At 41.0% G+C, this 14,197-nt stretch overlaps 1 protein-coding gene across 3 annotated transcripts in view; it reads left to right on the forward strand.

The window, feature by feature from the left end:
- rpl17 (ribosomal protein L17) overlaps nucleotides 1-14,197 on the forward strand; it is a 324,928-nt gene that overhangs the window by 197,095 nt on the left and 113,636 nt on the right. The gene's annotated exons all lie outside the window — the stretch shown is intronic.

Here is a 14,197-nt window from a genome sequence, read left to right on the forward strand (position 1 = left end):
ATGTGAAAACTATGATAACATAGTTATGTATAGCATGATAGCATGTAAATCATGACTACACATGTGACATCATGGTGACAGTGTCAGCCCAAAGTGTGAAAAATGTGATCATGTGACATCCTGTGACATCATGTGAATAATGTCAGCACATCATATTAATGACACATGACATCACGTGAGTAATTTGTGAGCACAGGTGACATCATGATCGTTTCCGTTTACATTTATGTTGCATGCTTTCGAATCGGATACATATCCAATATAGAAGCACATATGTAAGTGACTCAAATCTGATTTGAAAAGATCAGATTTGACATGTTCACACAGCTCTGAAAAAATCAGATCTGTGTGCACATGCCAAATCCGATCTTTCCAAATCAGATTTGAGTCACTTACCTATGAGGTCATAGATTGGATGTATGCGATTCGTGAGCATGCAACAGGAATGTAAACGTCAGATCAGATTTCATGCATGTTTTTGTCTGTACGCATGCGCTTCTCTGCCTTTTGGCTAAGATCAAGTGTCCTCTATATGTTAGTGGGAAGTGGTGGCACAGTGGATCGGCTTGGAAAGCTGCCACTGTTGGGGCCCCGTCGCCTTCTCCGCTCCTGGTCGCCACAGCAATGGCTGCCCACCGCTCCGGGCACGTGTGCTCACTGTCCACTGTGTGTGTTTCACTGGTACGTATGTGTGTGTTCACTGCACGGATGGGTTAAAGGCGGAAGCCAAATTCCCTCTGTGTCACAAAAATCATAATATATGCTGTATGTCATAAATGCATAAATGTCTGTAGTGCTGTGATCAGCCAGCACCAGCAGCGTGGCAACTCAACAGTTGAGGGGAGAAGCGTTTTTTGTGGTTGGGGACGGAGGCTATGTTCATAAATGTATCAATGTGCCGATTCAGGGTCTGATTCATTCACATTACAGCTCGATACAGGTCACTTACATTTATAAATGTGAACCGTCAAGATAGCCAAGTCCAATCTGAGCAAAAAATTGGAATTGATTAATGAAGCTGGTATGTGAACGCAGCTGTAATGTCTGCTCCAGAAATGACTCAGTGATTATTCTATATAAACATTATCACAGGCCTTGTGCCTTTGACATATATGTTTGGCTTCTATGTAGCCATAAGTATGCTATTCTCATATTCAAAAAATAAGTAAGTATTTCCTGTTTTGTTTATGACTAAGACTATTTGCTATCGTCAATAATTCATATAAACGCAGCTGCTGTGAGGCCCTGAGTGGTCACTTAGTACAAGTAGGGACTTGTTCTCTAAATGGAGTGGCTCTGTCATTGTTGACTGTTCAACTGAACCTAGTTTTAGTCTTGAAAGCCTACTATTTTAGATGTTGTTGAATACATTGGCACAAACAACTGCAACCACCCCATAACACCAGGCAACAATTACTGTCAGGTCATAGAGGAAGGATGTGCCTCGAATTGGGCAAAAGAGGCTTCTAAAGAGCATCACATTCTCAAGCAGCCACTTAGGTGCACTAACAAGTCCAAATAGGCCATGTGGAAGGTGCAGGGATCTTTCTTTCTTAGATGTTCTCAAAATTAGACTGCTAGTGCATTACGGTACCAGCTGTCTCATAATGATCAGCAGCGAGGCCCATGTGAAATGAAAAGGACTGTTTCTGACTGTGTGGAGTAATGCACTTTACGACGGTAATGGCCATAAAAACGGATATAAGAAATTAACCTCTCATGCACTCAGCTGGCTCTCCCTGCATCTTTGCATACCTTGGCCTGAACTCCCACTGCTGTACCTTCTCTCCCAGTCTCACTGCATTCTCCAGACTGATCGCCCTGACCCTCGCCTCTTAACGCTAATGTCAGGTAATTAACATTTATCAGTCTCAGAGCAAGACCTTTCCCCCGAAGAGACGTCTCGACTGACCTGCTCTTTTCCAGCATCCTCTCTCTGCATTTCACTCATTACTCGCCCGGCTCTGAGTGAGGAGAGCAGCTAACTGTCTTATGCACACATTAGGGAGGGTAACTGGATGACAGTGCTGGGCAGAATTCAGAGAGCTCTCATTATCGCGTTAATACTGAGAACACAAAGACTGTTGGACTTATTATTCAGCGTCATGCCCCTATAACACATAGCACATTTCATCTTTATGGTGTTGTTTGTTTTCCTAAAAAAAAGTACTACTTAATAGGTTAGGATCATCTTAGGATCATAAAAATAAAGGTTCTATGAAAGCGATGCCATACAACAGGATCTGGAAGGCAGTCCAGTACAGTAAGGTATAATTTTTGCACAAACACACCCACATTTCAGAGCGTGTGGAGGTTATGGCAGCCTCAACACTATCCTAGATGTATTTTAAGTATTGTAGAATGACTTCTACTCAGTGATAAATAATCAGAGATGGAATTTAGGGATGGAGATGGCATGATGCTATCTCTAACTACTTTAAAGCTTTAAAATGAGCTACTTTAATTTTAAGCACTTTACTATGAAGTATTAAGTATTACAAATTATTTTGGGATAAATAAATAGGAAGTGTGTCAGGCTGGGAAGGTGACACTACAACTGTTATTTTTGCCTCCGAATAAAACACTTTTCTTTTCGTTTTTTCTAAGGTCTGGTTTTACTGGCTGGATTACGGCACCACAACAGACTCACCTAAGCTTTATATTATAGCATACTTTTAATATTGAAATTATTCTTGAGTCTTAATGGATAGTGTTGCTGTCCTCTCGTTGTGTCATCTTATTGCAATGTGCAGTTAGCAAGCTAAAGCATCTGGTTAGCTTTTAGCCTTGCCCCCACTCACTTCCATGACCACATTTGGGGTTGGAGAGTCTCACCAGTAAAATAATAAGCCAGTGCTTTCCCCTATGAGTTTGGTTGGCTAAAGTTTATTTTTTAAGGAAAGGATGAAGGACAAAACGGGAGGGTAAAAGGCTAGCATTAGCTCTTAGGCTAGCGTGGATCCCTGTTTGCTTTCTCTACTTTTGCTTTGTCGCATGTCAAGTTTGGCCTCCCCTCCTGTGGACACATGTACAGGAAAAAACATGCTTTGGTAATACAATCCACAGAGGCCCCACCTCACAACTTACAGGATCTGCTGCTAACATCTTGCTGCCAAATACTACAGGACACCTTCAGAGGTCTTGTGGAGTCTATGCCTCCACTGGTAAGATATTTAGTAGCGGCACAGGAGGGATCTACTCAATATTAGGCATTCTTTCTAATTGTCTACACAGTGTTGATTGAACCCTATCAGTGTTTAACACATTTAACACTGGCAATTTGATGCAAAAGCAGTCCTGCAGTTTAATTCCTAAATAAACACTCAGTTAAATGCTTTAGAAGTAAAATAATATAGGCCAATATTAAAGCAATATTCATCTGTATAACTGCAAGCTGAGAGGCTTCATAGTCCTGTATGCTTTCTCCCATGAGCCAAGACACTGTGATAACCACCCACTGCATGGTAAAGCATTGACAATATAATTGTAATGGTCATTGGACTCTGTGTCATGCTTCATCCATCTACAATTGCTGTAAAGGCCTTGGTTAGATCTCTTTTGGGTTCTGCATGATTTGAGTGGAATCCCAGTGAAATAAATGGGACCACAACTTTGCCCAGCATTTGAATCTGTTTATTTTATCAGTGGCATATAAAAATAGCCAACCTCAATGACATTAGCTAATTAATGTGGCGTCCCGCTCTGGGTTTAATATACACATTACTCCCTGCAGCCACTCGTTTTATCTCTGAAGTTACACAAGCCAATTACTATGATGCCCCTGGGAACAGCTAAAGGAAAAGACACTCCCAGGCAAAATAAGCACACTAATAATTACCAAGGAGTGTGGTTTCTATTTTTTGGGCAGCATCACCTTTGCCTACAGGGATTGTTATTACTAGCTATGCGCAAGAATAGCGAAGTGCAGCTAATGTTGTTTAGATTATCATCTAGTCTCTGAGGCTAAATTAATTTGTACAAAAAGGGTAAGAAAGAGATTAGATAATAACTTCCAAAAAATCCCATTAAAAATAACAGAAACCTTTAAAGCTGTCACTGAAGCATTCATGAGGTCTTTATTTTGGATGTGATTTAAAGATTCATTAAGATCATTATCGTTTGGCTCAGGCTCAACGTTTTTAATGAGAACAGCAACAGTCGCAGACCGGAACCTTTTCCGAGCCAGTCCTAGGCACCCTGCCTTCAGATATATCAGGGTCAATTAGCAATTATTGATTGTGGTGAAGAAACATGCACTGTAAGTGAGACAATGATGATGATGATGATGATCATACAACAATAACTCTAATTCAAAAGCCTCCATGTGTAGCTCATATATAATGGCGAGGGGGCCAGCAGATCTGCCAATTACATCAACCAGAGTTACTGAAGAGTCAGTGACTCACGATAATGTGTAAATGTTACTCAGCAATCGGCCTAAAGAGAAAATATTCCCGGTGTAATAAACAACCCATTTAGCTGAATCTGACCAGATACAGAGGCTTACATTGCTTTCAGCAAAGGAAAGGGACATGGTCTCCCTTTTGCCTGCCTCAGGACTTCAGACAAGGCCTTGATGGGTCTTTTTTATTGCCTTGTCAAAAGGTAAGAGAGCGGATTACTGCTGTCCTCTGAACTAGTACTGGTGGTGCTCTCTGAGTCATAAAAGCCCTTCACCCCACACAGCCTGTAATCCAGCACAGAAGTAACTAAGACAGACACAAATAGATTGCAGTGTGCCCCTCATAGCCTTTCCTCACATTTAAAAACTTTCCCCCGCTAACCCAATCAGTGACACTCAAGCTTAGGCTGGAGACACCTCTAAAACCATGGAAGGACTCTGCTGATAAGAGCTGAGCACTTTAGAGAATGGGACTGGAAAGGTGAAATAGAGGAATGAAGCCTTAAACAAGGAAACGGGAAACAGGGCCCAGCTGGAAACATTTGCTTTCATTTTTTTCAGCGCAGATACAGGATTTATGAAATATATTTCAGCTATGTTTGAGTTTTTTGTGTTTTTTTGTGTTTCCACTTTCTTTGGTACCATAATATTGCAAAACCCAAGGAGTCCTTCTAGTCCCTTTGTGCTTTGGCACCATGTTTTCATCCCTTGTCTTCAACAATCAAACTAATTCATTAAAAGTTTGAATTCTACATGCGGCGTCGAGTGTAGATGAAGTGTTTACCCATTGGTCCCGGCCGCTGTCAGAGTGAAATATGAAAGCGTTTAACCTCGGTGAGCTCAAGGAACGGCAGGGAACCCAATGGGTGTTGAATTGCAGGGCTTGCATGTTTATAATGAGGGGAGCGAACTGCTGCAGAACATAAAGAAGAGAGTCTATTGCACATTAAGCTGCTGAATGTTTTACAGAGGGTAATAAACTGCTGCCTGGCTAATCAAATTCGCAGAGAAAATACCATCCCTCAAGCCTTCAGGAGACCAAGATCACATTCTCCACTCTTTTCCTTCCAGGGCATTTTATTGATAATCATAGCCTAGACCCATTTACCTGATTACAAAATACACACGTTCTAACAGATCTTATTAAGAAAAAAGTTCTGGAGGTATACCTCGACCTGGCATGCTAATAAGCTGCTGAAAGTTTTCATGAAGAAGGTAGGCTACATTTCTGCTAGACAGGCAGCATGTGAGGCCCTTGGATGGAAGCCTATTTAGGTAAACACATTAGTACATCAGAATAAAAATAAGGGTTTTGTTTATAGTTTTGGATTTTCATCTAGATACTCTGCCCAAGAATTAGCAGATGATTGGTCCCATGTATGACAGCTGCAGCTCATGTGCACTATTGTGCTCTCTCTCTCTTTCTTTCTCTCTGTAAAGCTGAAAACAGTTTGGTTAATCAGGGCTGACATCATATCTAGAGGTTCACGCAGCACTGCATTAGTTCTATCTGACACCACATCCATGCGTACAAATGGCCTGATCACCATTACAAACAGTGAGGTAATCATGCCCATTGTTCATTCACCCATAGATGACACCTCAGCACATGCTTCAGTGTATCTTATGATTAATTTGCCTCCTAAGTTGTCATGTAATTAAGGTTGTAATTCATTACAGTGTACATCCCGTTCGCTGAATGGCAAGAGGAGGTCCTTGGGAGAAATAATGAAGTGGCCTTCAGAATGGGGATTGCATGCAAATAAAACCGGCTCTTTCATTTTTCTTTTTCTTTTTTTTTTACCCCGAATGGACTCCCCTTTCTGAGCTTGTTTCTCTTTCACTTTGATGTCTCTTGGAGCAGCAATGAGCCTAGTTTCATTCCATATTAACTACACCAATGCATGTGTGCTGTTCAAAAGGTATTTTGAAACTGGCCACTTACCATAGTTAAATATTGCTGAAGGAGATCCGCAAGCTGCTGCTTTGGCTCGTTCCACTTCTGGGACATTAAATCAACTTGAGTTGAGCGTAGGTGACCATGAGGATATGCTAAATATCGTCAACCTTACATGGAGACTGAATGAATAGCGCTACGGAATACTAGGGCAGATTTTACAATCATTAAATGCAATCCACACAACAGAGGTCTGTAAAACAGAAGGCACTGGAGGCTTGTTGGCCTTCTAAAATTCCAAAATTGAGCCTCGAATGCACATGAATGAACAAACAATTAGGGTAAAACCTTGTTCACCTACTCTAAAATATATGATAATCCTAATTTGGCTGCAATAGAATCATTACAAGTTCCCTAAAGAACCCTGTATAAGATTTGTGAGGCTGAAGAACCTTACTGACATCGAGTAAATACAAGACAGATATAAGGGTTCTTTCTATATCATTTACATTGTGTAAAGGGCCATTAAAAAGGGTTTCCTCTTTTTTAAACATGGTTCTTTGGAGAACCTAAAGTGGTTCTCCATTGCTTTAAGTCGATATTATAAAATTTCCTCTCACACATCTCATTTTCAAAAATGTTTCATCCAGTTCCTAAACAGGTTCATTGGGGAAACACATTTTGTATGTAATGTACAGGTTCTATGTCAACTTACAAGCTCTTCCTAGAACTTTTACATTACGTGGAGGATTTTTAAAATTGAAAAATGTTCTTTCATTTACAGATATAGTTCTTTTAAGACCCATCCACTGAATGGTTTATAAGGTTTTTCCTATGGTGTTGCGTGAAGTGCTTCATTTGGCAGCTGCTTTAAGAGAGACCAATTCAGTAAAGGTTCCTAAATGGTTCTTCATACAGTTTCAGAAAAAGGGAACTATGTGGAGATGTTCTTCACACTAACACATCCTATTTACAAAATTGATTTTGTCTCATATAATGGTTAAATGAAACTGTTCTCTGGGGACCCAAGCGCAGCTCTTCTATGCTGTTGATCAAAACATCTCTTTTTGACACGTTTATTTGTAAGATTACCCGTTGAATCGCCTGAATCGCCTGAATCGGTCTTGCTCAGTGATCAAAACTCAGCTGTTGGAAATCCTACAACTTTGTCCTTAGCTATCAAACTGCTGAGCTGGTTTAATATAAATTAAAGTCTGCTCACTCTACTGAATCTGATGTGGATGGGGGCTTTTAGGTCATAAATGTTTAATGGGCAGGGCATTCCTTAACCATTTCCTTCAGAGGGCATCTGCCAGACCTACACTTCGTAGCAAACCAGTGGTCAGTAATGGTATGGGTTTGCTAATTACATGTTTAAAACATACGCATGTCAATACCTGGAAGCTTCAGCCATGTTAATACGATCATAGTTCTGTCTTTCTTTTATTAGTGTATTTTTTTATCCTTATCATTTATCATACTTTTGGGTCACAAAAACAATGCCATTAAATAGGTTATAGCTATCATGTTTATCTTTGGATGCTTCATAAATCTTGAATCGGCACTCTGCTGAGTTTGACAGTTGTGTGATCATGTGGCTGGAGTTTAAAGGTGACATTGAGAGACACAGTGATTGAAGGAGCTGCCTGGGCTGAACTAGCCACACAGATAAGTTAAGAGTGGCTCGTCACAACATAATTCTGTCCATGCCATCCATAATGTCACTGAATCCTAAAGATTGAGCGACATCACAGGAGATTGTGGATTGGCTTAAGCTGCCGGATTCGACTTCAAATACTTCACTCTACTCCCCATTAAAACGTGGGATGGGAGGGTGCATGAGGACGATGAACGGAATAGCTTTTAAATGTCAAGTAGGAGGGAAAAAAGTTGGGGACAGAAAATTCAAAAGACACTTAACAGAGAGCCTCGTAAAAACACTTTTTCCAAGTTTGACATCATTTCTTATGGAGGGCGTCTCCGAGGTCTGCATTCTCTCCTTCCACTCCTCCTCCCCCAACCCTCACTGGGCCCTGACAGCTGCCATGACTGGGCTGCAGCCATGAAATCCATCATTCCACTTCATCCGCAGCGCTCCCCCTGTCTGATCAATGATAGCACTAATAATAACCGCCACACAGTCACCTCCGGCTCGCCGCTGGTGCCGCACAGCTTGGGGCCCTTCTCTCCAGATTGCTCGGTCCGATTAAGAGCCCATTACAAAGGCTGTTTACTCATAACGTCCCTCAGGCCTGGCCCTGCTTTGTTTGTCCATCAGGAGAACCAAAGTCAGCGAGATGACCTTCTGAAAGTCCAAAATTTCATTTCTCTTTCATTCACTCGCACTACTTTCCTACTCACTTTTGATATGCGCAAGAGAGTTCCTCAGGTTCCTTAGATGTAAGGACTAAGGATGCCTGCAACATGGCACCTGAGTGGGAGTTCCTTTTTGTTCAGCAGAGCACAATATGTGGAAACTGCTGACCATTAAAGAGTATAACAGGGTACAAACAAGGTAAACTTATTTCTTTCCTCAGGTCTCTTCAGTTCCCCAATCCCCGGAAGAGTACATTTGATGACCTTTTTTTTAGTGGACCCAACAATACATTATAATTTGACACCGGAGTGGGCAGTTGCCAAGTCGAGACACATAATGGCTGTCAGAGGACGTAAACACACTTTTTAAGAGTGGATGTGGGGGGCCTTTTAAGCTGGGGCAGACATTGTGTGCTTTCTCCGTGATGTGCCCAAACCAGAGGTGGGTAGAACAGTCTTACCCAGCAATACTGAAGTGTGAGTATGTTAAGAAGCAGAAGTAGAAATAAATAAATGAAGTAAAAGTAGCCTAGCTAAAAACATGAGTCAAAGTAAAATAGAGCATCTGATTAAACTGAGTTCCTGGTAGAACAGCTGTGAAACCTCTTAATACATCCATTATCTAGCAGCAGAAGACTGTAGCTTCCTCTTTTTGGGGATTCATTTGCTCTAAAATAAAATGCCTGAAAAGGGGGACGCGTGAGTAAAAGCAACAGTCAATCTGTGGTCACAAACAAAACCTAATAAAAATCATAACTAGAAGCTAACTGCAGTTGATTTTAGGTGACATTCTTCTTCGCTTGAGGTCTCTTTGCCATAAAATAAAATGCTAATGCCAGAAAATTAAAAAGGTGTGGGTGAAAGTAGTCAAGTGTCCTACAGAAAAGAATGTAAAAAAATAATTTAATGGAACTTAATGCAAACAAAATGAAGCAAGCAAAACACATAATAATACAAATATCAGCACTATATTTGGTATATATTGTTAATATAAGGATTTGTTAACAATATTTTAACATATAAACATCTATATTTTATGCTCCTATGAGATATAAACATGTCAATAGATACATTTTTTACCAGTGAGATTACACAGTGGGCACAGTTCACTTGGTACCACTTTCTCTTGGTCGTGATCAGCTGCTGCCCTAGCCTGGAACAACGGAGCGCCAGTCTGCTCACATGCCTTACCTAATTTCCTCTTTCGTAATGACATTGCTGTTCAATCCGGTCAAGTCTTATTTAGCTTTTTCTGACTGTGTTGTAAATCAGCTTTACCTCTGGTCTTTTGTGAGAGGAACCAGATGCAGCCACACTGCCAAAGTAACAACAGACAAGCTTGAATAGCACGCTGCTAACAGCACTATGTAACTTTGGTGAAGCAGGCAGGATAACGCATGCGAGAACTGCGCTGTGTATCCAGAGTCATATATTTAGTAAAATCTTGTTATACTACTATACCGCCTCAGTCCACACGCTTCTATCACTTCAGATGCCTGTTCTGTGTCTCTCAGGTCATCCAGAAAGGAACTGTGGCTCAAAGCGTGAATCACACTTCTCGACTGCAGGGGGAGTCAAGGAGCAAGAAAGACCAATCCTTGCATAAGAGCACTTCTTCACTCGAAATGACGAGTCCTGAGGCCTATCCACACGTATCTGGGTTTATTTTGAAAAGATTTCCCTCCCTCCATTTTTGAAAATATTTTCGGCCACACAGAGACGAAAACGCTGGCATGAGCATGCTAGCCCTGTATGGGGTGACAGTACTTCATAAAGAGAGACATCAAAACATTTACATTTACATTTAAGGCATTTAGCAGAGGTTCACTGTTTCCTCAGAAAACATCCTTAGCTAGTTTCTATAGGCTAGGATCCAATAGATACCTCTAAGCTTAGATACTACTAAATACAGAAGTCAGTATGGAGACCACAATACTCAAAATTCAAATACGTTTGAAGACAGCGAGCGATTCTGCTGTTCCGACACCCAGAGGAAGTTCGTTCCACCACTTCGATGCAGGACAGAAAAAAGCCTGGATGCTTGTCTCCCGTGAATTTTCAAAGATGGCGGGTCAAGCCGAGCCGTACTTGAAGCTCGAGGGGCTCTTGGTACAGGTCAGCTTTTGACCTCTGCCATCAAGTACGGAGGGGCTGGTCCATTCTTGGCTTTGTAGGCCAGCATCAGGGTTTTGAATCTGATGCGGGCAGCAGCTACAGGAAGCCAGTGAAGAGAGAACGCAGCAGAGGAGGTACATGGCTAAACACCACGAAGAAGTGTGTTATATATTTATTACCTACATGGGGAGCAATGTGGTATTTGTTTTTTTGTTTTTTTTTTTTATATCCAGATTCATGAGGACGGGGTCTTAATCGTCTTCCATGCTACTGCAACAGTCTTTACAGCTGTTGATATAAAGGCAGGAGGGAAAGCAGCACCCGGTTTAATGGTGCATCTGTGCTGACATTTAAGCAATGTATAACAATAGAGCAATTATAGAGCAGTTATTTCTTTCAGTTTATGATGTAGTGATAGTTTGCTGGTGTTGAACAGAGAGCCGAGGCATATGGTCCTCTAAAAACATGTTGCAGAATGAAATGAGGGTCCTTGCCAACAAACACCTTCATTAACCTTTCGATCCCATATGGAAATACTGATCAATGCTTACAGCATCATCAACTGACATGTCTGATCCTTAGGGATTCACAGACTTGACACAGGAAAGAATTAAATATTTCAATATTTACATTAACAGTGACGTGAGAGAGAAAGGTCTGTAGTCACCGTGGCCTTCTTTTGTCCTTTAGAGAAGTGGGATAATTATATAAAGATGTGCTAACTGTAGAGAACGCTGATTTAATGCGGGAGATCAAGATGTTTTCATGCAGTATCCGTTAGGCATGTGGATTTTAACACAGCCTGCCTTGTAAAGAAAAGAGCCTCAAAGCTCAGCTGTTAGTGTTACCTTAATTATTGATGCTCAGTGATCATTCTGTCTCATCTTTGCTGCTACAATCAGAGGTAGAGTGGATTTGTGGTCTGAATCTGTTGCTATTAAGCCCAACCGCCCTGCTCTCAAACAAGCAAAGGGCTACACACGCTTCTAGATCAAGCGTACTGCAGTGTGTGACCCAATTACAGCCCTCAGCTAAAATAATCATTAGAACCTGAAGATGAACCGCCTGTTCTGTGACGGCCCCCTTCTGTCCCATTAAGACTGCATTAGACGGAGGTCTCAAACCTCGCCATTGGAGAAAAATAGATGAACCGAGATCTTCATTTTTTTTTTCTCCACAAAGAAGAAAGCAAATGAAGTTACAGCTTTTAATTCATCCTGAGATCCAGCTCATTTGGGATTTGTATCTGCATAATGAACCTGTATGCAGCCTCACGTATCACTAATGAAGATTACACAGTTATCTCTCCTCGGCTGGCGTGATATAAAACATGTGTTTCATTTATTCCGCGTCATGTCTGCAGAACTGGAGGGAATATATTGTCTTGTGGTCATGTTTTAATCTTAATAATGCAAAGAAACATAATTGGACTGGAAATTATGCATGACTGCCCCTTTATCAAACTTGCCATATAATGTGTAATGAATAGTAATAAACATTTTCTCATTTTTAACTGGATTATTTGTTCTATGTCATTCCTGAATAATAAAATTCTCCATTTTCCTCTATTTCCAATTACTTTTTACTCTCTACCTCTTACATGTATGTCAATCCAGCCAAAAGAAATGGACCAAAATTACTCAGAATAACATCTTGTGTCATGCTGCCTGCCATCAGCAGCCAGAGCCTAAGAGGGCACAATTGGCCTCACGCTCTCTCTCCACATCGCTTCAGTGTAATGCTGGCTGACACAGGCATCTGCTAGCTGATGCATCAGAGCTGGATAGCCGTCACTTTCCTCAGAGTGCGTTAGTTGCCCAGTGAGGTTGCATCGGGTTCGAAAAAAGGCTGTGGCTGGTTATGCATATGTTGGAGGAGGCATGTGTCAATTCTCCCCCTCCCAGTGTCGAATCATTATGTGTGATAGGGTAGAGAGTACTAATGAGTGGATTGGGTAATTAACTGTCTAAAATCTGGAAGGAAAATTGGGTTCAAATAAAAAGAATTATTAACGTAATAATTGTACCATTTTAAGATGCAATGTTTAGTTATGGCAGTGCAATAAGCCCAACTGCGTGTTCTAGCAACTCTAACAAGATGATGTGAAAGATTCCATGATGTGGATATGTGCAAAAACTTGAATATCTTACAGTTCCTCACAATGTAATTGCCTCTATACATTGCACATTAGAGTGATGCCAGAGTGTCGTATTTTCTTTGCTCTTATGTCCTTTTTCATTACTTGCGGTGAATCGAGTTCCTGATGGACTACTATCAGCTCTCCAGCAGATAATTTCAATGGCAGCCCATAGCACTGATAAGAGAATAGAAAGGGAAAATAGATGTATTTTGCTCCATGCTCCCATTTATGAATCCCACCTCTTATCAGCCAGTTTGAGTCACAACCCACTTAACTCTCTGCAGGCCCCCGCTGCCAGTCAAATTCCACCCCACACATTTCCCTGCCAGCCACATTCACTCTTAACAGTGGGAAGGTCCTTCTCCACTCCCGTGAGGCTGATAACGCCTCACACAAAGTGGGGGAAATGGCTACAGCTTCCTAGAACGGCCTGTTTGAATTTCCATTATAATTCCAATGATCTGTGAGTACCAAGGGCAAGCAAGAGACCCGCAACACTTCACTGCTTTAGTCCAAGTAGTCCACAAGTGCAGCTGGTTATGGTGTACTTTGGAAAGTTTGGGGAGTAAAAATGTTTTAGCGACTGACTAAACTGGGGAGTCCTGCCTGTTTGAAAAATGACACTGTATATTACAGAAACTCCCCTGTTGCGTTGGTTCATATATTCAATATATTCAAGTCATGAACAGATGTCGAAAGATTACAGGGGGGCTGTGTGTAATATTCACTGAATTCTCTTTGGGTGCAACATGAAATAAGAATTCCAGGGAAACAGACACGTTTACATGTCTGCTTAGACTACTGAAATTGCATATCAAGTATTACTGAATAAAACTGAAAAAACATCAATCCTTTGTCATGTATTGCATAAATGATACCAATGCCAATTTAATAGCATCTTGTTAATTGTAGATAAAATTGATATAGTTCTGTTTAAATCTGTTTAAATTAGAGTAGTCACTAGAAGTCACACAGTCATGCATCTCCTGTCCCTCCTTCTAAATTTCACACTTAGCTAGACAATGCTCGAATCATGACTCTCAAACTCTCATATATATTGTTCCTGTCCAAAGAAAAACATGCATCTCTAAAATGATCAATTTACAACAGAATGCAAAAATGCACACACAGAGCAGCTACACTGGACAGCAGCTCCCGGCCGAAAAATATGTGACCTTGCGTGTTTAATGTGGTAGTAACTGGGTTTTCTGCTGGTAGACCTGTATGGCCTGAATCGATTTACCTACAAATTCAGTATATATATATATATATGACATGTTTGCACTACATGTAGGTCCAGTATAAAAATCTGTTTAAATTACAGAAG

Source organism: Salminus brasiliensis, chromosome 18 (genome assembly GCF_030463535.1).
Source record: "Salminus brasiliensis chromosome 18, fSalBra1.hap2, whole genome shotgun sequence".
Taxonomy (NCBI): Eukaryota; Metazoa; Chordata; class Actinopteri; order Characiformes; family Bryconidae; genus Salminus; species Salminus brasiliensis.